Consider the following 27,242-nt stretch of genomic DNA (forward strand, 5'->3'; position numbering starts at 1 on the left):
CAAAACTCTACCTAAGCCATCTGAGAGAAAGAGAAATCCACTTTGGTTAAAAAGATATTAAGAGCAGGAAGTTCCAAAACAGCTAGAGACACTGTTTTCATGTTTGTGGTTGAGTTTGGGGAGGCGAGGAAGAAAGAATGAAAATAAGAGCTGGTTTTTCCACTTACTCGGGTAGTTGAATTAGCTGACCTTTAAGGTCTCCTCCACTGAGTTTTATGATTCCATGAATCATTCCTCTGACTCAGGCCAAGTTAGTGATGAAATGACTCTGGGAGGTGTGGGGGTCAGAGGTGAGTTGGAGATGCAGTGAGTGGGTGAGAACAAGGTTAGAGGGAAGAGATTTTAAATGAGAGAGTACAGAGTTAGGAGATGAATTTTTCCCCTTTCAAAATCTGGAATCATGGCAGGGAAAGCAAAGATGTGCATTGGTGGAAAGAAACATGGGATGGATAGGGAATGGCACCGGACTGTGTGGCAGTCATGGTGGGCGACAATTTCAAGTGACTGGATAGAATTTCGAGAATGAATAAGATGACAGTAAATCTCGCCTGTCCCTGTTTCCATGGTGAGGATAGTGCTGTTACGCATGTGACAATGTCCTTAGAATCTGCTCTGCCTGCATGCATAAAAATGAAAAACTATCTTGGGAAGACCCTGAAATGTAAAGCTGTGAAATTTTCTGAATGGAAGTGAATGTAATACATATTTGAAATGATCTTCAGATTTTAAGACCAGACTCGAGAGAGAAACATTAAAGGAGAAGTAAGAAGCTTTTCAATGTCAGAATGTTAGTACAAAGTCTGGTGAGGTGGCACATGCTTGTAATCCCAGTGACTAAGGAGGCTGATGCAGGAGCACTGAAAGTTCCAGGCCAACCTGGCATTTTTTTAAAAATATTTTTTGTTGTTAATGGAATTTATTTTATTTATTTATATGCAGTTCTGAGAATTGAACACAGTGCCTCACACATGCTAGGCAAGCAGTCTACCACTGAGCTACAACCCCAGCCCCAGCCTACCATTTAACCAGACCCGTCTCAAAATAAATAACAAGGACTGAGAATGTAGCTTAGTGGTAGAGAAGGTATCTAATCCATATATCAAAAAAATTTTTTTAATTAAAATAAGAAGATGTTTGTATGAGCAGATTGTGAGTAAGTCAAGTAACTTGGCTTTATTTGGGTATTCAGTGGTACAAGATATTTGCCTCCACCGATTCAGGTGACAGAGGAGAGGCTGCTTGTGAATCCTTGCAGTGGAGGGTGCATGTGTCATTTTGATTGTGTCTTAAAGAAATACTCCAAACTATCATAAAGAAGGAAGAGAAGACCCGATGAGTGAAAATGAGAGAGGCACGGTGGTGACATGTGTCATGTTTGCCTGTCATGGCAGTGATAATAATAATTGTGATTAATAGAAAGACGTGCTGCAAAGTTTGAACTCTATTGCTGCTCTGATGGGATCTTTCTATCATCACAGGGGTGAAAAAAATCTGAGAGTGAAAATTCCTGAGCAAGCTGCACCATGAATAAGAAAATAATGTCTACTTGTAAATGACTCCACGGTCCTCTGCCCTTTTGTGTTTGGCAAACTCATCTTTGCTTCACTCGATTTCTGAATGATTGAGCTGCAGAAGATAACTAGCCCCTGACCCAGCCTTCTGTGTCCTACATAGCTCTTTCATTCTGAATTGTACAGAGAAAACAACAAAATATCCTTTATTAGCTCTTCAAGTGAATGTATTAATTAAAAAAAAATATTGTAAACCTACTCTGGATCCAGAACAGAGACAATTCTTTATATAGTAGTTCTGGAGTTAGGGTGTAGCTCAGTGGTAGAGTGCTTGCCTAGCATTCATGAAACCCTGGGTTCAAAGCCCAGCATGACCAGAAAATAAAATATAGTACTTTCTAGTGGTCAATATAGTAACTATTTATATATTTCATTATTATCCACATAAATAATTGGCATGTAAGCTCCAACAGACAAGGAACTTTGGTTATTGCTTTATTCCAATGCCAAAACTGGGTCTGGCACATTATGTACACTTAATATTTGTTTAAAGAATAAATAAATGAATAATAGATGGAAAGTGATCCAGGGGTGAATAAAATAGAATTTTCTTTACTCCTGAGTATCTCATGGTGATGGGTAAAAGTGGAAATAGACATGAAGATAGATAATTATAAGTTAATGTTGTAGCTCAAGTGATGGATGTAAAGGTACAAGAGTCTAAGGACCATTTCTCAGCTTGGATTTGGTGACTGTGATGGAAAAATATTATATAAATCTGACTATATTATTAATAGTACTTGTATAATCCTATTTTAGTCATGTTTTATCTTTTCCCATATTGGCCAACTTAATATTTGACATCTGGACATGGATAGGCCTGTGAGAAAAACATAAGTCCAATAATAGAATAGTTATTGAAAGCTCAACTTCATGGTATTAATCCAAACATTTTCTTTTTGACCTCATTTAATACTCATAAGACCCTCTGAAGTAGTTGTAATCACCATTCCCATTTTATAGGGAAGCACGGAGAGGTCAACTGATTCATCCAGGACATACAGTTAGCAAGTGATGGGACCAGGACTGATTCCAGGCACCTTGTTCTTGGTGCTCTTTAATCAGTGCTTCTTTCTATTATAAGGTGCTTTGGGGACTTTCTTTACACTGGGGTGTAAGTGTCCAATAAATTTAATATTTGCCTCAAGACTAATTACAAGAGGAGAAATATCAAGATAAAAGAATAAATCTTTAATTGTAGAATTTCAGTCAGCAGCCAGTGGAAACATTTGGGGAATGGGTGGAAGGAATCTTTAACAATGCTCAATTTGCACCACTGTACCCATCCAATGATTTGTCAAACATTGCAGACATATGGGTGTGTCACAGCTATGGTCTCTGTACCTAGTAACCGAGGTGGAATATGGTGTACAAAATTCTCAATAGGAATCAACTCTTGTGCAAAGAAGCAGGTGAAAGCAGAATTGGCAAAGGGAGAAGCCAAAATGCAAAGTACACTAACAAGACTTGTCCCACTTGGTAGGGAGCTCTGGAGTCAGAATTGTCCATCGGAGTATTCCAGATCAACTTCAGGTCTCTGTCACCCTCCACAATTATTGACCATTGCCCTTTATTCTTGCTTAGCTGGTGGATACAGACAACCTCAGGCGAGGCGGTCTATAGCTGAGGCCAGTTCCAGTGGAATCAATGGAGGTTCCAGGTTGACTGAACCAGCAGCAGGGCAGCATGTCCTTCTGTGAAGGGGGATCTGACACATCTCTGTTTGTCACAGGGTGCCAGTTTCTGGTCTAAGTGAAGGGAGCAAACAGATAAAAAAGATACAATTCTACTGTTAAATAATCCTAGATTCTTGTGGGTGCAGTTACTGATTTAAAGAGAACCCTGATGATAGTAGATTCAGCAGTGTCTAAATCTAGATGACCCTTATGTTTTCCATTATGTGGGCCAATACATTCTTCTTTTTGCCAGTTTGAATTGGACTTTCCAGAGTTTTCAAGATGGTGGAATAGAGGAGGTTGCATTCCTGGCTGCTACATGGAGTGAAACCAAGAAAGTAGACAGGCAGCTTGTCAGCAAGTGAGGTACTGTAAACTTTCAGGGACATTGTAAGTCCACAGGGTAGAAACTCTACTGCCACAGATCCATACTGTTAGATGGATAGACACACAAACAACATTAAAAAGCAAGGGAACACATCACCCCAAACAAACCAAGATACTTTAATAACAGAATCCATTGACACCACAGCGGAAGAAATGACAGAAGGAATTTAGAATGTATATGGTTAAACTGATCTGTGAAGTAAAGGATAGTATAAGAAATGAAATCATAGAGAAAATATAGGAAGTAAAATATCACTTCAATAAAGAGCAGAAATTCTGAAAAAAAAAAGTGGAATTCCTCAAAATGAAGGAAACAAACTGAATTAAAAGTTCAATAGAAAGCATCATCAACAGATTAGATCATTTGGAAGACAGAACCTCAGGCAATGAAGACAAAATACATAATCTTGAAAATAGAGTTGACCAGAGAGAAGATGTTAAGAAACAATGAACAGAACTTCCAAAAGTCATGGGATAACATGGAAAAAACAAAAATAAGATTTATCAGGATAGGTGAAGGTATAGAGATTGTAGAGATATAAACCAAAGGAATGCACAATCTTTTCAATGAAATAATATCAGAATTAAAATTTCCCAAACCTAAAGAATGAAATGGAAAATCAACTACCAGAGGTTTACAGGACCCCAAATGTACAAAATTACAACAGACTAAATGAAAACACCTACCATAAAAATAAGGATAGAATTTTAAGGACTGAAAGAGAAAAATATCAGATTACATATAGGGCAAAACTAATTCAGTTCTCAACTGATTTCTTCACCCAGGCCATCAAAGCTAGGAGGTCCTGGAATAACATATACCTTTGAAAGAAAATGGATGTCAACCAAGAATACTATATCCAGCAAAATTAAGCTTCAGATTCAAAGAAGAACTAAAACCTTCCATGATTAAAAAAAAAAAAGTTAAAAGAATTTGCAACTATAAAGCCTGCACTACAGAGCATTCTCAAGAAAATATTCATAAAGATGAAATTTAAAAAAGTGAAAACTCACAAAGGGAGGAACTACACTAAAGGAATAGTCAATCAAATGAGAAACTAATTCAAATTAAAAACTAGAAATAAACCTAAATGACCAGGAATACAAATCATATCTCAATAATAACCTTGAACATTAATGGCCTAAACTCATCAATCAAAAGACACAGATTGGAAGATTGGATTTTAAAAAAGATCCAACAATATGCTGTCTTCAAGAGATTCACCTCATAGGCAAAGACATCTACAGACTGAGGATGAAAGGATGGGAAAAAAACGTATCACTCACATGGATCATTTAAACAAGCAGGGGTTTCTGTCCTAGTATCAGACAAAGTGGACTTTAGGCCGGAGTTAATCAGGAGGGACAAATAGGGTCATTTCATATTGCTTACAGGAATTATACATCAAGACATAACAATCATAAATATTTATGCCCCAAACATATATGTAACATATATCAAACCCTTCTCAATTTCAAGAATCAAATAGACCACAACACAATAATACTGGGTAACTTTAACATACCTCTGTACCACTGGATAGATCCTCCGAACAAAAACTAAATAAAGAAGTTGTAGAAGTAAAAAATACAATTGATAATTTAGTCTTAACAGACATATATAGAATATTTCATCCATCAATGACTGAATATACTTTCTTCTCAGCAGTACATAGATCCTTCTATAATATAGACCATGTTATGTAAGCTACCACATATGTTAACATACAGCTATAATATTACCTTAATATATTTTTAGCACCTGTAGAGTCATTTCAATAGCTCCTTTTCCACTGATATTAATTTTTATGTCCTTGCTTCTTTCTTGATTCTTGTTTGATTTTTATCAAATTTTTTTAATTAGAGAAATTATTTATTTCTGCTCCTTTCACACATCTTACTGTTGAGCAAACAGTCTTGCATATGTATGTGAAATAGTGTACTATCACACAGTTTAAAGGCAAAGCCCCATGGGTGAAGCAGATCAACAATCCAGAGTTCTCAGTTTATGGGATCTTGTTTCCTGATTTTACATTAACTTCTGAAAATCAGAAATATCTCCAAAAAATGTTAACGGGGATTGTAAAAAATAATTTATTCAATATTATAATTTTAGAAGAACAGTATATTTAGGAAATGAAGAACTAAGAAAATGACACCACTGGTATAACAGAAAACGTCAGCGGGGGAAAGATACTGTGATAAACTTGTCTCTGACACCAAGAAATTCTATTCCAGGCTTTAATATGCTTGCTATGTTTTCACTTGATACTTCTTTTACTGCTGCTTTTTGTTATTTTCCACATTTCATAGTAGAGGACTGGCACAGCCTTTAAAACTTCATTAACAGGAGCAAATCCAGAAACCACTGATTTCTTCTCAAAAGGCACTCTAACCCATCAGATAGCCCAGCAGTTTCATTCTCATGAATACTCTAGTCATGAAAATCTCAGTAGGACACAAATGAATGCTATGAATAGAAGAAGAAATCTATTGCATTTTGGAATATTTGGTGCATTGGATTTGTCCTGGATTATGAAACCTAAACCTCCCATTGTAAACAGGAAACTGGATGCAAGTCCTTCCATAATATATTGTCCATTTACTCTGCAGGCCAAGAAGGCTACAGGCCTCTGATGCCCGTGTTCATCCATCATAGAGCCAACACTTGGAGGTTCAACAATGGCATCACAAATTATTCCTCCGGTGATGAGGAAATAAGACACCGTCACCAGATCGTACACTGTTTTGGTCCACGGCACTTGCACCCAGGCAGCTTCTTCAGCTTCAGGTGGGAACACTTGGGCACTAAGAACAGGACTCGTACAAAGTCTCCATGATGGTGGCAGCTGGGGCAGCTCTCTAGCCTCGAGTCCCATGAACCACCTGATTTTTATCAAATTTTAACTGTATTATTTATTCTCCAGTTCATTTATTTCTGCTCTTACTCTTAATTTTTCCTTCCTACAATGTAATTTGATTGCTATGTTAGCTTCTTTCTGATACAAGTACTTTAAGTCATAAATGTTCACCTGAGTACTGTTTCATCTTGGAGATCCTGATATTTTAAGCTTTTATGATCACTTAGTTCAAAGTACTTTTTATTTACTTTTCTTGTACTTTCTTCCTTGGCCTCTGTACCATTAAATTTTGAAATAGTTGACATGTGGGAGTGGGGTTCTATATATCTTAAGGTGATTGATTTCTAAGATAATAAATCATGCAGGAAACACAGTCTGCGTGATTTCAAATTTCAAATAAAAGTATTGGAAATGGTTTTTTATATTGATTGTATTTGTTACATATATGTCAATACTGATCAAATTGCAAACTTAATATGTGCATTTTATTGTACTTCAATTTTACCTCAACAAAAGTATGGAAAAAAAAAAAAGAAAGAAAACACAATCCCTTTGCTCAAGGAGAAATTGTTCCTTCTGATCTATCAGTGGTTACTTGTACTTCTTCTTTCTTAAAACTTCTAAATTACCCAAGACTCTAGTTGAGGGGGCTTTCTTGTTCATGGAAAAACAATAATGATGTATTGAAAATGGCACAGAAAGACATATGTTCACCCTCAGAGAAGTCATTTTTCCTGAATCTTAGTTTATTTTATGATGAACAGGACAATATTCTCTGGAGAGAGTTGTGAAAAGTAAACAAGGTATTTACCAATTCCCAGGAAAGAGTTCCAATACTTAGCAAGTGCTTGATACATAGCAGTAAATAGTAAGAGTAAATTACTGCTACCCTCCTCACCTTTACTGGCCACCACCACTGGCCTTCACCATTGGTACAGACTTCTGGAGGGCTCTGTCATCTTCTCTCCTGAAATATGTCTGGGTCCTCATTTTTAATTCCAAAGCTCTTCAGCTCTTTGCTTCCTGTAAGCTTACTTCTGTTTCTCTTACCTTGCTGCCTGTATTTGTTCTTTTCTAGGACAAAACTTTCCTCAAAGCGTCTACTTCATTATTTTGCTTCATTTTCTTGACTACAATTCATGTCTAAGAAGCCCACACCCTTCAGCTCAGCAGATGTTCTTACACATCAAAACATTCATTTTTTAAAAAATAAATTCCTCCAGGATGATTGAAAAAAGAGCAACCAGTTCTCACTGATATCTATCATCCATAATTTCTCCTTTGTCATTATTGAGCATCCATTGTGCTTTCTACTTGGCTTGCACGTACTGTTCATAGGAATTTTATTACTAGGGACAGAACCATATAATTGTAAAGCCAGAAGTGATCCTAGAATACTTTGGCCTCATCTCCCTTACTTAGAAGGGGGAAGAAATTGATCCTAGAGAAACTAGTTCAGTTCACATTCACACAGCAAGCTAAGCAGACACAAGAACCCCAGTAATTGAAGTTGCTTCTGTATGTCCTTTGTCTATCCCTTATTTTCCATGTCAACCGTGCCATTTGTTTTATGTTCCTTGAGCATTGATAAATGAATTAGTGTAGTCACCAGTGGAATTTCTTTTAAAAAGCTTTATAAACACATGACGGTAGATAGTTAAGCACTTGGGAACAAATGAAAGTGGGGTGATGTGACTTTCTGCTTCCTCAATTAAACACTCCAGAATGAGGGAGATGGGTCAGTCTTGAGCAGAAAGCTGTCTTCATCTCCATCCTCCCTCTCCCCCTTTCCATGCTTCTGCCAGGGATGGTACCACAGCTAAGCTATCTCTATTGGGCAATGCTTTAGGAAGAATTGGGGAGAAAGTCTCCATCTCAGGTTCTCAACATTTTGCAATCCTAGATGTTAGACATCTGTTCTTTTGAGATAAGGGCAGGACCCTACCTTGCAAGTCTCAGAGCCAGTGTGGGGATGGACTCTGTAGGTGTAGCTAGTGTTCTCAAAGCCAAGTTGCTCAGGGGAATTCACATTCAATCCTGAATGGAGACAGGGAATAATAATAATAATTCTGCTCATCAGGAAGTGTTATCTGGGTTTGGATGGACACAGTTTAATAATGTGAGGAATCCCTGACTTCTGCCCTCTTCCTGAAGCAACTCTTAGAACCAGTGACTTCAGAGAGCTGTGGGGTTTCCCTTTATTCAAACTCTGGTTCATGGTGCTCTTTGCTGACAATTTAATGTGTGTGCAGAAAAATTCAGTTTAACTTGGGCCTGGTCGAAATTGTAAATCTCCTTTGCATTCCTGACCCCTCTACTAGGTCATTTGTGGGATTTGCAGAGGAGGACAAGACAACCTGGAGGAAAAAAATCTGTTTATTAATCATAATGATAAATTAGTTATGTTGGGAAGAGTATCTTTAAGTCAAAAGTTATATCCCAGAGACCACCTACAGTAAGAGATCACAGATTATTTCAGATGTTTCCAAGTGACATATTTTGGGTTTGCACAACTTCCTCTGAATAACTCAACACACTTCAAATCAAGAGTCTTTCCTACATAATTTTCTTTTTCTTTTTTTTTTTTTAAGAGTCACAGGATCAGCAAGCATATTCTTTTCATTGTTGTATGAAGCCTAAATAACGTCTTCACTAATTAACTGACAATATTGTTGGATATATTATTAAGAGATTCCTGGGAGTATAAACACTATTTTTAATTCTCAAAGCCATAGACTGTAACTGTTATTCACAGTTCTGACAATGAGGATGTCATTGCACACTTTACCCCTTCTATGCATATCTGTTCACCAGGAGTGGCAATTAAAGATGAACAATTCCTGTCCTTGTGCAGCTTCAAGGCCTGAGAAAAACCAGAATCTGAACAGGTAATTACATACCAGAAAGATACCACCTCTTTAGGTACTGAAAAATATTGTTTAATAAGATCATAATTTAATGCCAAGAAGGAATTGTTAGAAGTGGCCCAAGAGACAAATGCACAGAGGAATATGTCAATCTGGGTTGAACTCAGTGGTGGGCAACTTTTGCTTAAGAGGGTGGGAAAAGAAAAGTGGAAATTTGCACAAAGATAGCTCTTGTTTGTTGTTTGTAGTTCCTTCTTTTCTCAAAATAAACCTGAACAATGGCTCTTGGGCTCTGGTTCAGAGCACAGCTATTTAATCTGGTTGCTCCTGGAATGACCTGGAGTCACAGTGGGCAGGGAGAGAATGTTGGCACATTTCTGCTTGCATAGATTCCAAACACTGACTTCTTTTCAGAGATCTTAAAGGTATTTTATTTAAAAATATAAATTAATAAATAGGAACAATGGGGATGTCAAGAAAAGAGGCCGTATCTGAATATCAAGAAAGTTTTATCAGTTAAATCTGCTACACTCTGAAATAGTATATCTAAGAGTCTAGGAGAAGCCCTGATGCTTGAAAGCATTTCAAACCGGAATGACTAATCCAAGAGCAAAGCAAAAGAAATCATAGTGTGTGCTACCAAAGGAATAGAAGAAAAAACAGCAAAGATTTTCCACCTATTAAGTTTTTTTCCTATAGTTTTCATGCTTGACCATTGCCAGCATAGTAAGGATGATCATTTCCCAGTTTAACTGGTTTCTATTGGACATGTTCCCATAAACTATAGTACAATAATAAGAAGCAAGAAATTCCAATCATTACATGACAATAAAATTACGGTGAGACATGAACTTACCTGTGGAGCAAATATTCCCCAGCATAAAGGAGAAAATTGGGTGAGTTTTCAGTATGTTTTAATTCTGGAAGTTATTGGAAGATACACTGCACTAACATCCTCTTTTGCTCTCATAATAAATAGAAGGTGTCAAAAAGGTGACACCATAACATCAGTTGTAACACTGGCACTGGGTTCTTCCTGTGTCCTCTACATTGCCAGCATTTGGTATCATTTCTGAGATTCAGGTCATCATGTAAAAGACAGATTAACCACATTGTATACTTCCAGAATGCATCAGCTTCAACATTTTAAAACTTTAGATTCATCATTATTTGAAAATGAATGTAGAAAGATATTTGCTTCTTTGTAGTGACTATTGAATAGACAAAAAAAAAAAAAAAAACAAAGAAAAAAAAAACAAGCCTGGTTTTTGGTTTTGGAATTCTTGACTGGAAGGAAAAGAGATGAATTTAACAAATAAAACGGTAATATGAGTTTGGAGTATGATAATTAGCTAGAGAAAATTTTAGCATTTAAACAAGTCAGGAAAGATCCGGCCTTTCTAGTGTGTCAGGAGATGTTTCTGAGATATCAAGATCAAGATGTGGACTATAGCAAGCAAGGGCAGTTGGAAGAGAGAGAGAAAGGGAGAGAGAGAGAGAGAAAGAGAGGGAGAGAGAAAGAGAAAGAGAGAGAGAGAGACTCTTTTCCTGGTTTTTAGGAAGGAAGCTCTGTGGCGGGGACAGATGGGCATCTAAGCAGGAATACTCAAGCAGGTCTTTTCAGCAGAGGACAGCAGGCCCAGTTGCTTCTGGGAGGCCAGTGGATCAGGAGACACCCAAGGTGAGTCATGAAAAGAAGACAGAAGTGATTTGTTCTCCTCCTCCTTTTGAACTCCTGCTCTGTGGGTGGGCCCGGGCTTGCAGGTGTCTGTAGCCAGGAGAGACCAGGCCTCACCAAGATCAGCTTTCAGTTTTCTGTTATCCTCACCCCTTGTCTCAAACTATTCAGCCAATATTGCATCTTTAATGGTTAAGCTCTGGGGCAGGTGGCTATTTGTAAGGCTACTAATTAGATAAAGGGACTGATTTGCACCAGGATGCAGATAATGCATGGAATTGTGCCAAGGCCCACAGCTCAGGAGTTTATGACCCCCAGCTACCATGGCGACCATGCCTATTCAGTCAGAGAAAGCTTTCTGTTGTGGGGCAGGAGGCAGCCCATAGACAGAGTGTCAGCTTCTGTGTGGCTTGAAACTGAAAACTGAACATGGAAGTGAAGGGGCAGGAAGGCAGGCGAGCGCTAGATTTTCCTTTTACACCCAGATGGGTAGATTGTTCTCTGGGTTCTTTCTACTGACTTGTTAGAAAAAACAGGGCCTTTCCTTGTGAGCAACTGTCTTGATGTGCCTGATATATGGAAGGAAGGCTTCATTTGTGAAAATCTTTTCTTCTTGCATTGCCCCCACACTTTATAACCCCCACCTCTATTTTGATTTCCTATTCTTTTTATTTTCCTATTATTTTATTTTTTCAAATAGTTTGTTACGTTAACTAAGTGGAATATATTGTAAGATTCAAGGTCATAACTCTAGAAAGAACCAAGCTGGATTTCTCTGTGTGAACATGTATAATCCAATCAGAGCACAGTAGAGCTGAGGGACACTTTAGACCCAGGTGTTCACAGGCCCAACTTCCTCAGGACTGTCTTGTGGTCCTGGTATACTAGTAAATAATTCCTCTTTTCACTCTCAAGTGACCCTGAAGGGCAATGGCTGTCATACCAGTATATTATCCAATGCTTCACTATAAAAATAAAGAAACTTAGTCTGTTTTAAAATAAAGAAGCCCAGTATGTTTTAAACTTTTGATCTCCAAGCTGAGAAGTCAGAACTCTTGAAGTGGAGAGAAACATTAAAAGTTGGTGATATGGCAGTAGATTATGTAAAGGATTCACTGAATCAAGGTTGGATTAGGAAGAAAATGAAGCCATAAAGTGACTGAAAGATTGGGAGAAGGAGGAGAGGGAAGTACTGGGAAAGGGATTAGAGAAATAAAAACAGGCAGACTAAGAATCATGGAAGTAGAGAACTGAAAGGAGAGCACAATGTGGTCAGAGGCTGGGATGCTGAGTTTATGATTTCAGAGGCAGCTCATTCATAGTGTGGCCTGGGATGGTGGAGTTCCCTAGTAAAAAAGACTGACCCATTAGAGGATTAACTGAGGAGTTTAATAAAATGACTGATTACAGAGGTGTGGGTAGGATAGAACAACAAACAAAAGGGTAACATGGTACTATAGCCAGGAAACAGCAGTGATGGAAACCCAAGGCATTTTCATCCCTAGATCTGAAAAACCAAGGAGAGAGAGTGGTGTCATCAGAACCTGGCAAGTGTGGCCAGGGACTCTCCTAGGAGCTCTGGTGGTAACTGGATAGATGCAGTGATTGTCAAAACCTTGACTGGGAAAGAATATTTGGGAATGGGATTGCCATCTCCTCTTTCCCTTGAATCTCCTACCAAGACCTTATATTTGTTACGCCTAACTGGAAGACAGAAAAACCCAGAAAATACATAAGGTAGATCTGACAAGGTAAGCAAAAATAATTAGTACTCTGAAGAATTGTGGAAATAGAGTTATACCAGTTATCTGTAGATATTGACTTTTTTTTTCAGGATTATAGTCTATAGATAGTGACTTTTTTCAGGCACACAGTGAGACATGGAATGAAAGAAAGATATAATCTCTCTAAGAAATTGATATATATTAATTGTTATTCTGGAGGAACTATGAAATCTGATAACTGATTCTTATAAAGATGATCAGGAGGCGACCTAAGATTCTGAAATCCCATGAAAAGTCAAATGGATTTGGAGATATCTGTATTTTATAAACTCATTATTTACAAATTATAAATTTGGGGGTATTACAGAATAACTGAGACTAGATATACACTCCATCTTAGAACAACCAGAAAACTAGATAAAATATATAAAGCAAAGGTTTTCAAATTGTCATCAGGAAGCTCAGGAGAGTGATCCCTGAGAGAAAGGACACAATGGGGGGTGGGGTGGGGTATGATTTCAGTTTACTGCTTGGGAGGTTCTAGACTGAATTTTAGGGAAGGAAACCTGAAAGGTGACTGGATGTTTTGCTGAATTAAGAAGATAGAGTTTACACTTCCACGAGGCAGAGCAAAATTACCAGAAAGGAGATGCAGATATGAAAAAATTCCAGAGACATACAGGAGGATCCCCTCAAGAGTTAGACTAAATATTTTTCCGAGCATGCACATAAGAAAACTGTTCCAGGTTGGGGAAGAAACCACTGTAAGATCTGGGTAGAACAATCCAACAACCCTTGGAGGTTAGTCAGACTGGGAATAGTTCATGTTCCTGTCAGTCAGAGTGGAAAGACTAACACATGGCGCACTAGACAAAGTCCTTAAAACAGGCCAAATTAGCCAAATTAGCTGTAGCCTGCTCTGCACTTGTCCTAACGCCTTACAAAGGCAAACATTGATAGAATCAAATCAATTCATAATAACTAAATTGTCCCAGGAAAGGTTTCACAATATTAAAAGAATACAACAAAATTCAGCAGCCAAAATAATAATATTTGCTTGACCTATTATACCAACAAAGATGATCAGACATTCAAAGAAACAGGAAAATGGACCCAAAAGGAGAAGGAAAAATGAATCCCTAAACAAGCAGAAAAACGAAAACATAACCCTCAGAAACAATCCAGACACAAGACTTAGCAGACAAAGATAGTAAAGCAATGATTATACTCTACATGTTTAAAAGGATAAAGGATGATATAAATACAATGAAATGAAAAGTGCAATAGAAATAAATAAGACCATGTTAGATACTGCAGAAGAAAAATTAATGAACTCAAAGACTCTACCCAAAACACAATGCAGAAAAAGAAATGACCTAAAAAAGTAAGCAAAGCATCAGTTATCTGTGAGACATAGTACAAGACAATACCATCTAACCTAGACATAATTGGACTTTCAAAAAAAGAAAGAAAACTGGCAGAAGAATATTTAAGGTAACAATTACTGAAATTTTTCTAAATTTGGCAACCACTATAAATCCATAAATTTAAGAAGCTTAGTGAATCTCATAGCAGAAATATGAAGAAAATAACAAGGTATATTATAATAACATTAAAATTCTTCAAAACCAGCAATAAAAAGAAATTATTAAAAGTAGTTAATGGGGGAAATTATCTATTGAATACAGAAGAATAAAGATAAAGTTGACAGTCAAGTTGTCATAGGAAATAATGCAAACGAGGAGACAGTGGAACATCTTCAAATTGATTAAAAGAAAAAAAAGTCTTTCAACCAGGAAAAGATCATTTCACTGTCAACTAGTGGAAATGATTATTTTAAAACAAAGGTAATAAAGCCTTTATTTTTTTCTGACACACCAAACCTAAAAGAATTCAATAACAGATTTGCACTGTAGGAAATATTAAGAGAAATCTTTTAAGCAGAAGAAAAATGATACAGAGAGAAATCTGGACCTAACCAAAAGAAAGAAGAGCTCTGGAAAATAGTATTTATAAGGAAAAAAGTCACTCCTTTTATTTTATTCAAATCTCTTGAAAAGATAATGGACTTTTATATGACTGGAGGGATAACAGACAAATAAGAGTTGTTAAGAACTCAGAAAAACTGCAAATGCAACAATAAGAAATTAAGCATTGCACAGTAAAAGCCCACAATGAAGTTAAAATTCAGTTGTGTTTTTGAACATATGATCTGCATCTTCAACGAAAAAGATATTTCCTGAAATCAATAGTACATATTGAACTAGAAAATTTTGTAAACATGTGAATTAGGGGGAGAAAATGAACAACTACCCAAACTCTTTTTATCCTTGCATCTTTCTCTCCCTTCTTCCTCACCTTCTCTCTCTTTGAAGTGTTAACAGTTTCGAGGACACTTCAGAGAATCTCCACATTTCTGCTTTTTTTTTATCATTAGATTGTGAGCATTTTCTATGTCTAAATGTCTTTGGAACCATACCCTTTAAGAGCTGTCTGATATTCTACTGTAAGGATGACAATAGTTTAACAATTCCTCTGTTATATATCATTTAGATTGTTGCCATATTTAAAGTCTAATAAATACCATTTTATTGGACATCTTTTGAATGCATGTTGGATTAAATCTTTGGGATAGAAGTAGAATAATATTGGATAAAAGGATATGAATATTAGAGAGGACAATGAACTATTTAAAGCAAAAATAATTAACAGTTTGTTGTGGGGCTTATGATGTATGAAGTCAAAATTATGACAAAAAAAGTACAAATAAAGGGGAAATAGATGTATGCTCTTATAAGTTTCTTACAATATGCTGAAGTGATTCATATTATTTGAAAGTAGATTGTGAAGGATGAAAGATCTTTATAACAAATTCTATAGCAACCACTAAAAAAACAAACAAACAAACAAACAAAAAAAACAAATTGGTAATAAACCAATACCAGAGGTAAAAGGAAAAGAAATAATCTTCAGTGAATCCAAAAGGGCACAAAGAAAAAAGATCAAGAAAATAAATATCAATGTAGTGGATTTAAACCCAACCACATTGACAATGATATTAAATGTAAATGATATAAACTAGGGGTGTTAAATAAAAATATAATGTGAAGCACATACATAATTTATTTTTTCTAGTAGTCACATGAAGAGTAAAAAAAAGTAAAAGTTAATTTTAATAATTTGTTTATTTTAACCCAAAATATCTAAAATATTACCATTTCAATAATTAATAGAAAGAAACACAATATTTTCTCTTTTTCATTAAGACTAAGTCTTCAAAATCTTATGTATATTTTATATTCAAAGAATCCTATAATTTATACTAGTTATATTTCAAGTGTTCAACAGCCTCTGTGGCTAGAGACTATCATATTGTACAATTTTGTTTTAAAGACTCAAATTAAAAATTAAAGATTGTTATATTAGATTTAAAAAAATAATACCCAACTATACGCTATTCATAAGAAACCCACTTAAATATAATAATGCTAGGATAAACATAAAGGGATATAAAAAAATCTATGCATCCTTTCATCAAAAGAAAATTGGAGTTGCTATATTAATATCCAAGTAAATTTTGGAATAGGGAATATATCAGAAACAAGACATTTCATAATGATGAAGTAGTAAATTCATCATTGGTAAGGGAAAGTAATAAACCTAAAAGTTAATGCACTTAAAAAAAGAGCTCAGAAGTAGATGAAATGAAATATAATAGAAATGAAAGAAACCAACAATTAGAGGTGGAGATTTTAAGAGCCCTCTTTGTTAATAGAATAAGTAGACAGAAACATCAGTAAGAGAAAGAAGACTAAACAATACTATCAGCTCAATTGACCTAAATGACATTTATAGAACATTTCACTGAATGACAGCAGAATAAATATTTTCTTCAAGAACATGTGGAACATTCACTAAGATAGACCATATTCTGGGCCATAAATGAAATCTCAATAAATGTTTTAAAGATCAAAGTCACTCAATACCTTTAAATTTGAAGATTATGACAGAAGAATGTCTATTTGGGAAAATCTTGAAACATTTGGAAACTAAACAAAATACTGGAGAAAAAAATGGACCAAACAAAAAATTTACAAAGAAAATTAGTAGTTAACTTTGAACTGAATAAAAGAGAAAGAACAGCATACCAAGACATATGGGATGCAGAGAAGGCGGCCCTCAGATGGAAATTTAAAGCATTAATTTTTATTTCCACCTTAAGAAATTAGAAAAAAAAAAAGACAAACACAAAGAAAGCAGAGGGAGGAAATAATACAGATTAGAGAAGAAATTAATGAAAGAAAAAAGAAAAAAGTAGAGAAACATCAAGGAGAGGTAACATTTTAACAGCAGTTCTACTCCTAGGAATTTATCCAAGGAAAAATGAAAACAGGTCCACAGAAAGACTTGTACTCAAACTCAGAGCTGCTTGATTTATAATAGTCAACAACCAGAATGAAGCAAAATGTCTATCAGCTGGTGAATGAATTAATAAATTGTGCTATTTTCACACGATGGGCTATCACTTGGCAATAAAAAGGAAAATGCTGCCAATACCTGCAACAACAGATTAATCTTAATATTTTGGAAGTGAAAACACCAGATGCAAAATTTCATTTTCTATGATATGAATTTCAAGAAAAAGCAAAACTACTGAAAGAGGGTAGATCATTGGCTTCCAGGATTTGGGAGATGGGGCAGGGGATTGGTGGCAAAAGTGTAGACAAATTTTATTTTGGAAATATTCTATGTTATGATTATGATGGTGGTTACATGACTGTATGTACCTGTCATAACTCATTGGATTATTGCTAAAAATAGTGAATCTTATTGTACAAAAATCTTACTTAAATAAAGATTGACTAGATGAAATAGAAAACTTTGAGCTGCCAATGATGTTTCACAGGTTAGCTTTTTAAAACTTTTACATAAGTTTGCATGCTTATCTTAAAAGAAAAAAGTGAAACAGAATATAGGTTATAAAATGAAAAGTAAAAGTCCTTCCTCTTCCAATTCCTACATTTGGGGGCATATTACTGAAATAAATTTTTATGTAAATGTCTAAGTTTTTAATGTATAAACAACTTGGTTAGGTAGACTTCCTCTTTAAAAGGTTTATATCTTTTTCTTTTTCTTCTTTTTAATGCAAGTGTACTCATGATCTGTGCCTTTTAAAAAACTCTTGGACATTAAAATCATTAGGTTTACCTCATTTTTTCTTCTTATTGTTACATATTCTTATTTAATGGATTACCCTACCATTTTTTAATTAAATTATGAAATTTTCCCTGTTTTTACTAAATTGTGAAATTTTCCTTACAACCAAAGAGAGCACTGGCATTAGAACTGTATAATCAGGAGACTTCGGAGTGGACCTGTCTCCTAGAATACCTAACTTCTGATGAGAATCTGAATGATTTCTAATGCACAGTTGCTGAGAGAAATCACCTATTTTTTTTTTTTTTCTTTTTTAGGAGTTTACCTTCTTTTCCTTTCATGATCATATTGTTGTTTTCTGTATTGCTCTACCACATCAGATCTTACAGAAGTAGAATACATCCACGTGCCTCTTGGAGTTCATGCATTTAGTCTCTTTTTTAAAATGATTTTGCTCTCGCCAGTGTTCCCTTCCCCCTGGGTATTTAATCATGTATACAACAAACCAGCATTACATGTGATTCTCCTAGTAATGCCATATGGTTTCCCTGAATGGGATAGATGGAGGAATTTATTGACTTTGATCATTGCACTATAACAAATACAATTATGGCATGGGAAATTTCCTACTAGAGTTCAAGAGAAAATGGGGTAACCCGCTCCTTCAGATGATTTGTGTGTCTGAATGAATCAGGAGGTTTGCCCCAGATCCCATCCTCTTTCATATGTAATCATGGAGATGATGTGCCCACATGCATTATTGGTAAAGGATTTCTCTCCACCCCCATTGCCAATCAAACAATCACTCCTTTTAAACAGAGGGAATGCTTTAGCAGTTGAAGTGTTGGCTTTGAAACACTTTAGACTTGGTGGCATCTTTCAACATTTCATCAGGATTGACTTAGTCCTTCATTCTGGAAATATCACAACCACATGGAAACCTAAGCAATCACAGAAGAGCTACTTTTGTCAGAAACCCCAAATGTGGGGGCCCCATTTTCTCTGAGACTATTGAACATGCCTTACCATACAAATGAAAAATCTAAAATTCTTAGTTATCCCTGATCGATTTTGGAATTTTAAATAGGAAGTGTAAGCTGTATATGAAGTTCAAGTTTTAACTGTACTACTTTGTGCATTTTCATACATTCAGAATGTTTTATTCTTTTTAGAGCTCCATAGTAGTCTCTATGAATAAATAGGGCTCTTTGTTCACATTAACTACCATATTTAAGTGTTACTTTCTGAAAGGCTAGCAAAATTAACCTTGTGCTTACTTGGTGTTATTTAAAAAGGGAAAAGAAAGAAGCCAGCATGCTTTGAAGCAGGACACCCAGTTGGAATTCCTTTTCAATGTGCAGTTTCCAGTGGAGAGAATTGTCAGGGAATTGGATGCTCCCTTGGCCTTGGTCTGGACTCTTTGGGGACGGTCACTGTCACTATTGTGACCCATAGCCTCAGTCACATAATAAAGAATGGAGGAAGTCTCTGGAGTTCACAAAGCAATGTTATGTAATACTGTCTGAGGAGGGTGTTAGAGGTGGAAGCAAGGGTTCCAGCAAAGGTCACTGGAATATAAGGAAGGGCCTTTGTATGGAGACACAACCTGCAGTGTGATCGCCAAGTTCTCTCTGGGGGAAGAATCAGTCAAATTCATTCTCACACTTGATGGGATGGGAAGGGTCTCCATGAGCCTGCCCTCAATCAGGTAGTTGCGTCACTGAGAACCACAGGCTCCCACTCAGCACAGACCTGAACTAAAAACCTTTAAAAGAATAAAAGCACAGCAGCAAGGCACTTTTCTGCAGGCTTTATTTAAATGGCAACAGTTCTGTGTCTCTTGGCAGCCCTGAAGCTTCAGCCTCTGTTGTCACAGAAGTCTGGCATCTCAGGAAGTTGGGGGGCCTCTGGGACATCATTCTTCTGCACTCCCACTCGGAGGTGGCTATCATCCTGGCTTCCTGGGTTCCAGTAGTTTCTCGAGTGTTTTTCATCTGTGCAAGCCTGCTTGTGCTCTTGTCTGGTGAGTCTGCGGCAAGTCCTCCCTGCCTTGGGAACAAAGGAGGTTCTGATAAGTGTCTCTCCAGCAGCTGATCTCAATTAAACAATACATGCCTTTTCTTTTTGTTTCTTCTAACATCCCAGTCATTGCCAATGGCACTGGGTCCCCCTTGTCCAAATACCACTAAGGAATGGGATCCTTGTGAATTTTCTTTATAAAGCAGCCAGTAGGTCTCAATAAGGGCTCTTTCTCAACATTAATCACCATCCTGTTGAGAGTCCTGGGCAGACCATTTTAATTGACCAGAACCAAATCCAGTTGTTCGATCATGGAAAATGAATGCTATTAGATTGATTTTCCTTTGCACAGTTTGCAGAGTTAAAGATTAAACACACAAGCACTGTGTTACTAAAATGTAATAAGCCAAGTAATTTCAAGGACTTTCTTAATCTTAAAAATGGGATGAAAGTTCAAACATAATGATGAAAATATGTTCTAACAGAGAGTTCTAGGGATCTTTTATTTTCCCCTTTAAATAACTGACATTAACAAAACATGGGCAGATGGCTAAGGGTTCTGTTTAACTAATTTGGACACTTAGACAAATTTTTGAGCTACTCAGAAGGCTCAGTCTTCTCATCTGTAAAATGGGGGTCATATCACCTACCTCTTAGAAACATGTAGTTAATTGGCTACTGAAGCAATTCTTATCATTATGTAATAAAAACTAAGTCAAAAAGTCTCCTGGGTGCCAAGTATACAGAAATTTCATAGTAGGCTAAATGCATTGGATTAAAATAGCTATATAAGAGTAGGAGATGTAACTCAGTGGTAGAATATTTGGCCCTGGGTATAATTCCCAGTACTACAAAATGAAACAAAACCAAAAACTATATAAAATTGAAACTTTAAAAATTACAGCATGAAAAATTATAATTTTGTGGCCTACATTTGGTGAACTGTGTCACTATGCTAGATTAAAAAAAACAAACAAACACTTTTTTATCTTTTCCTTCCCTTCCCACCTGGACTTGATAAAATACATCCAGTGTTAAAATTATCAGGGCAAATCAGGAGTACATGGGATTAATTTCTCACTACTTTCTCCAAGTCCGTGACTCCCCTGCATATATCTCTTGTAGCACTTACCAAGTTGTGTTAAGATTATCCATTTCTATGTGCGAATCATCCACGAGGACAAGAACTTTTTAAAAATATTTTTTAGTCGTCATTGGACCTTTATTTTATTTATTTATATGTGCTGCTGAGCATCGAACCCAGTGCCTCACACATGCCAGATAAGTGCTCTACCACTGAGCCACAATCCCAGCCTCAGCAAGAACTTTTTGAAGGCAGGGACTAGCTTATATTTGTGACATGGGCACCTTTCCCAGCACATGGCCTGTTAATACCTATGGTACCTTCTGAATAAATGCTTCATGACTGACCAAATGTATTTATAAGGTCTTCTGCCAGCTTATGGTATTACTTTGCTATTATTAATTACAATAGGAAAAATAAAAAATACAATGTGTTCATGTTGAGAAAATATTATTATAGTCACAAATATGCTTTATTATCTAATAATTTAAAATAATTTTCCCCTCTCCCCCTAGCTTCTTCTTCCCTCCCTTTCTCTATGGAGGTAACTACTATCCTGAAATGGTGTATATTTTCTCTATAAATGACTATCAGAAATTTCACTTAAAAAACTCAAAGTAGAGGCTTACAATATGAAGTCTTTTATTTATTTTTTTCTTTCTCTGATTTTGGTACCATGTTCTTTTTTCTCAACCCAGAGACCATGCTAACTAGGACAGATGAAAATGTCATAGCACATCTTTGGCTACAGGGCCTGGTTGGGGAGAGATGCAGATTTTAAACATGACTACCTCATGACTTTTGTTTGCTTACTTAAAAAGTGTGATCTGGGAATTGAGACACTCTGCATTTCTTGGTCTTAAAACCACAAAATAATTTTTGAAAAATATACATATATTTTCTTACTATTGACTTTATAAAATCATCTTGTTCAGTTATGTATTATATATTTTACCTTTTTCTTTTTTCAATTATTGTAACCTGTTGATCTGAGTTAATGGTTTCTTTTTGTGGTTGCTTGCTTGTTTTCAACAACACTTAAGAAGTAAGATCTTCAGAATGTGGGCTAGCAAAAGTCAATTAATTCAAATTTAGGGATGGACTTTTCTACTGGGTAAAAAAGATTAAAAAAATGACAGGTGAAGCAGTAAGTTTTGAAGTAGCATTAATTTTGATTTTGATTGATATGGCTACTGATTCCTCCCCTTTCTTAAAATTCATTTTATTGATTTTTTTTAAAGTCTATGACTTCAATTAAATGCATTAAAATTCATAATGATTTTAATCTCAAACACCATACTGCTATGTATTTGCATATTCACTTAAATATAGTTATTGGCTGGAGATACCTAAAGGTGTTTTTTCCTAGCCTATGGTTAAGTAGCCTTTGTTGTAACTCAGTCTGCTTTCATAAAATACCATAGATGAGTGGCTGGCTTATTCAACAGACATTTATTTCTTACACTTCAGGAAGCTAGCAAGTCCAAGATCAAATGCTGGCAGATTTAGTTCCTGGTGGGAAGAACTGAAGACTCTCACTGCGTCCTCATTTGGTGGAGAAAAGGCTCTGGTCTCTTCCTCTTCTTGTAAGGATACAAATTTCATCACCAGAACCCCACTCTCATGACCTTAACAAAATGTAATTATTCCCCAAGCCTCCATCTCCAAATACCATCACATGGGGATTAGAGCTTCAACATATGGATCCGGGGAAGGGGGACACAGACATTCAGTACATAACAGTCCCTTTCTCAAGAAGTGTGGATTTAAATCAGTCACACACTTCACGCATGGTTCATAGGTGTATTTTTTCTCAAATTGTATTTTTTCATTATACTCTGCTGATTTTTATTTTTAGGAACATAACCCAGATTTATGTGTTTTGAAGTTCACCAATGTCTTTGTATTTCGTTGCTTTTGTAAACCCACAGTTTTTGCTCAAGTGGCTGAACCTGTTATTCTGTTTACATTGATCTTTTGTAAGAACCTGAGTGGAAAAAAAAAATATTCAGTATATTTAGGACTTCTTGGGAGTTTTGGTTGAGATTAGGACCTAAACAAAGGATTACCTTTCAACAAATAGCCAGATGCCATTTAACAATGAAAAACTGATAGTCTCTGGCCTCCTGGAACTCATATCCTAGTGAAAAAAAAAAAAAAAAAAAAAAAAAAGTAAACTAGTAAATATATGCAGTTCATGTGAAATTCTAAGAAAAAAAATAATAAAGCAGTCCAGAATATTTAAATAGGTCAGCGAAGGCCTTTCTAATAAGAAGTCATTGATCTAAACTGTGAATAAAGTAAACAGCGAGCTATATGGGCAGCTTGGGATCAAACAGGGAGTCTCTGGATGGGTTCAAGAGCAATGAGGAGACCCACATAAGTGGAGGAGGAAGGGGGAAGCCCACAGGCAAGAGCAGAGGGCTAACAGGGCTGGATCACTAGGAGTCACGCAGCTCATGGTAAGAACTCTTGTTTTTTTTCTGAGTTGGTTGGAAATCTTTGGAGGTTTTGAACAAAATTCAATTTAGACTTCGAAAAGATCACTTGAGTTTTCACATGGAAAACACAATATGAGCAGATGGGGTAGAAACAGTGACTAATATTTCCGGCAAGTTCTGTGGCTTGTTTGGACCATGGTAGTAGCAAGACTCCCGAAGAGGGAAGGGGAATGCCAAATACCTTAAGTTTGGGTTGGTGAGATGGAAACGGAGCAGCTAAGTGACTTTTCATTTCCTTTTTGATTATGTTTAGAATCGATGCATTATGGGGACAATGTAAAGATTTACACTGAAATGAACTTGAGTCTTAATACTAAGATTAAGAAAAAATATATTCCGAGTACCTTAAAAGCCTTTGAGATCATCTCCCCAATTATGTTCTTTTCCTACTTCCTTGATTACAGTCATTATCCCACTTTGTTTTGATCATTCTCTTGTGCTATATAAATTTAAGAGTAAGCCAATCCTGGTGGTACCCACCTATAACCCCAGTGACTCAGGGGACTAAGGCTGGAGGATTTAAGTTTGAGGTCAGCCTCAGCAATTTACTCAGACATTGTCTCAAAATAAAAAAAAATACAAAGGGCAAGGGGTATATCTCAGTGGTAAAACACCCGGAGTTCAATCTCCAGTATCATAAATAAATAAATTAATTAATTAATTAATTAAATTTAAGTTTGGTGTATGCATTCCTAAATTGTGCTTAGTTTTGCAAAACTCTAGGAAGCACAAACTTGGCACCTTAGGTTGTGCACTAAGTACGAGCGTCCTTCAGGAAATGGTACAGCAGCAAATTGCTCCTTATTTTCTGCTTTCAAGTTCATCACTACCACTAACCATCCACCTCTCAGGAGTAGGTCAAAGCAGAACACTTCCGTGGAGTGAAGGGGATGTCTTCTGCTGCTCCAGGCTGCACGACATAGGAGAGAAGGAACTTGTTCAACATGTCGTGAAGGGAAGTCAAGTACAGATGTAGTCTGGGCTGGCTCACCCAGGCATTCTCAACTCATGATAAAAAGGAGATACAACGACAAACACGAGTGGAAGATAAAGTCCTCAGTGAATGTATTTCTTGAGTCATAATGTTGCAGTATAAGCTACTTGCTTTCTGGTTTTGACACAGCCTTCTTCCTGGGTTCTGCCTTCTCTATTCTCCCTGGGTGTTCCTTCAATTTTATCCTATTCCCTATACCCCACATGTTTTGAAGTTTGGGGCCTTAAAGTATCATTTTAATACTTTTATATAGTTAATAATCTTTTGGGTCAACCTATCTCTTTGTCACTGTAAATGATTTCTATTCCTTCCTGGATGTTCATCTGGACCATTTTCTTTCTGCTTGAAGAATCCTCTTCACAATTCCTTTGGTGCATGTCTACTTGTGGCAAATTCTTTTGGGTTTCTTATTCTTTTTTAGATGCATTTATTTTATCTTTATTCAAAATTAAGAATTAATGGTAATTTTTAAAATTTCATGTGAAAATTTAGAAACTTTCTTCCTTTCCTTCAGTGTTATTTGCTTGGACCTGTTTGGCTGGATGATGAGAGAGCTCTTTTGCGCATCTCAGCCCATTCATATTCAGCCAACTGTCTCCACTGAAAGTGGCAGCCTCAGCATCCTGGTGTTATTTCTACCCTCTATCCCCTTTCTTCACTGGCTTGCCCAGTTCCACATAAAGGACCAGCCTCCTGGTTTCTTGGCTTCTCTTTCTCTTGCCTTCTGACCTCATGTCACATTCTCCTCTTTGGTCTCCTTGCTTTACCCCTTCTGAGCATGGTTGGAATGGTTTTCTTGGTTAGGTTTTTGCTACCCAAATTCTCCCAGCCACCCTGGATAAATCTCTGAGCTTGAGTTGAATTCTGGAAACCCTGACTTCAGAATAATTTCTCTGGGTACCACTTTTTGTGGGTTGGTTCAAAAAGTTCAGACTTTGGCGATGACACATTGAATAGAAAAAGGAATAGAGAGGGCTTTGGGAAGGATGGGGGCAGCTCCCTCATGATTTGTCAAGATAGAAATGGAAACATTACTTAAGGAAACCAAATGAAAGTCCCAGTATAAATGTATGAAACCTCGTTTAAATGGATGTGAATTTTATCTCAACAACTTAAGTATGTTTCCTATATTTGAGGATTTAACAAAATGTTTTATGATTTTGAGGTCTCAAAAAAAAAGAAGTAAAAAAGTTATTCTCAGATAATAAGATATAATTAGACCTTGCAAATGTATTGTATCATTGGCCCCACAAGGTAAACTGGTAAAAGGAAAGAAATATCATTGAATAATTTTCACATTATTATAAACAAAATTAAAATATAGCTTAAAATATGAGATTTGGAGTCACGTTATAATAGTTATATTAGAGTAGATACGTTTGACTGATTGCTTTGAAATAAAAGCAAATTCATTTCTGAGAAAATCAATGTATCAAGAAAATGACTTTTATAACAGGTTGTGGAAAGTGGTTGAAATTCAATTTATGACTCAGATTTTCTGTGTATTTGCAAGAGTTACTTTATAGGACTGGATCTCATTTTTCCCTATCTATGAAATGAGGAGACTAATTGTTGCAAAGTATTTCGAGAACCGGAAATGGAAGACAGCAACCAAACTACAAAGAATAAACAGACTTTTTACTTACTTGGGTAAATCTGATTTGGAAATGTGTACTCTTTTCCCAGTCTAATAAAGGAAACAGCATCTGCATATTCCATCCTGATGTGATGAATTATAAGAAGGGATATCGAAGTCAGTTCTGAATTTCCTTCTCTGTGGCGTGTGTGAACCCAGACCGTAGTGTTATTACCCTGTTGTTTTTGTGGTTTTCTTTGCCCGAAATCAGCTGCATTCGTGTGAAGGACTTTCTCCAAGATTAAACATTTGCCTCATTGGCAGCATTTCTCAATTTTCATCTGCCAAACTCTTCACATACAGACTGCATAAAGTAATTTTTTTTTCCAACTGCAAACATAACTATGCCCTGGCACCTCATCACCGTCAAAATTTTGACAGAGAAATCAAGCAACTGCTGTAAAGTAGCATTGAATATGAAAATAAAATTGTGATGTGGAGAAGGAGGTAGAACGGTACCAAGAGGAAGTTCTTTTTATTAACATTAAAGAGGAATCCTTTGTATCTAAGACTGTCCAGTTAGACAGAAAAATGGCGTCAGTGATTATAAGTGTGCAGTTGCAAGAGTCAGGCAAGTTGAGGATAGTGGGTGTGTTTGGGGTTCTTCTAGTGGAGAAAGCTGCTCCACTTTTGGAAACTGGAGATGGTCTGTGCATCTGCGAGGTTAGTGCCGCAGCTGGGAGGCTGAATCTGTGGGCTTGAAGGAATGTGCAGAATGCGTTTGATCAGTTTCCCCACTTAGGGTCGAAGAAAGGGGCATAAAAAGAATTCGGTTGAAACAGGCTGAAAGGACTAGTCAAGTTCTGGGGTGGAGGATAAATCCTAGCTTGAATTTAGCTTCTAGAGATTTTCTGCTTTGAAATCTTTTGCCACAGAAAAAGTCTGACTTTTTGTCATTTTCAGAGTATGAAAACTGTTCGGAATATTTTAGTTTCTCTACAAGCATTTGCAAATCTATTATTCACCTTCCACAACACCTCTAGGAATTGGACACTAGCTCCCAAGGTCATTTGGGAATATAATATGGAGATGAGCATGATAATAGTCTTAATGATCTTATTGTATCCTTGACAACCAAGAGATGTGA

The 27,242-nt window shown here is 36.4% G+C and overlaps 1 pseudogene; it reads right to left on the minus strand.

The window, feature by feature from the left end:
- Positions 1–6,025: 6,025 nt before the first annotated feature.
- LOC124989776 (oligosaccharyltransferase complex subunit OSTC-like) lies at positions 6,026–6,472 on the minus strand (annotated as a pseudogene).
- Positions 6,473–27,242: the final 20,770 nt, after the last annotated feature.

The sequence above is a fragment of the Sciurus carolinensis genome, chromosome 7, assembly GCF_902686445.1.
Source record: "Sciurus carolinensis chromosome 7, mSciCar1.2, whole genome shotgun sequence".
Lineage (NCBI taxonomy): Eukaryota > Metazoa > Chordata > Mammalia > Rodentia > Sciuridae > Sciurus > Sciurus carolinensis.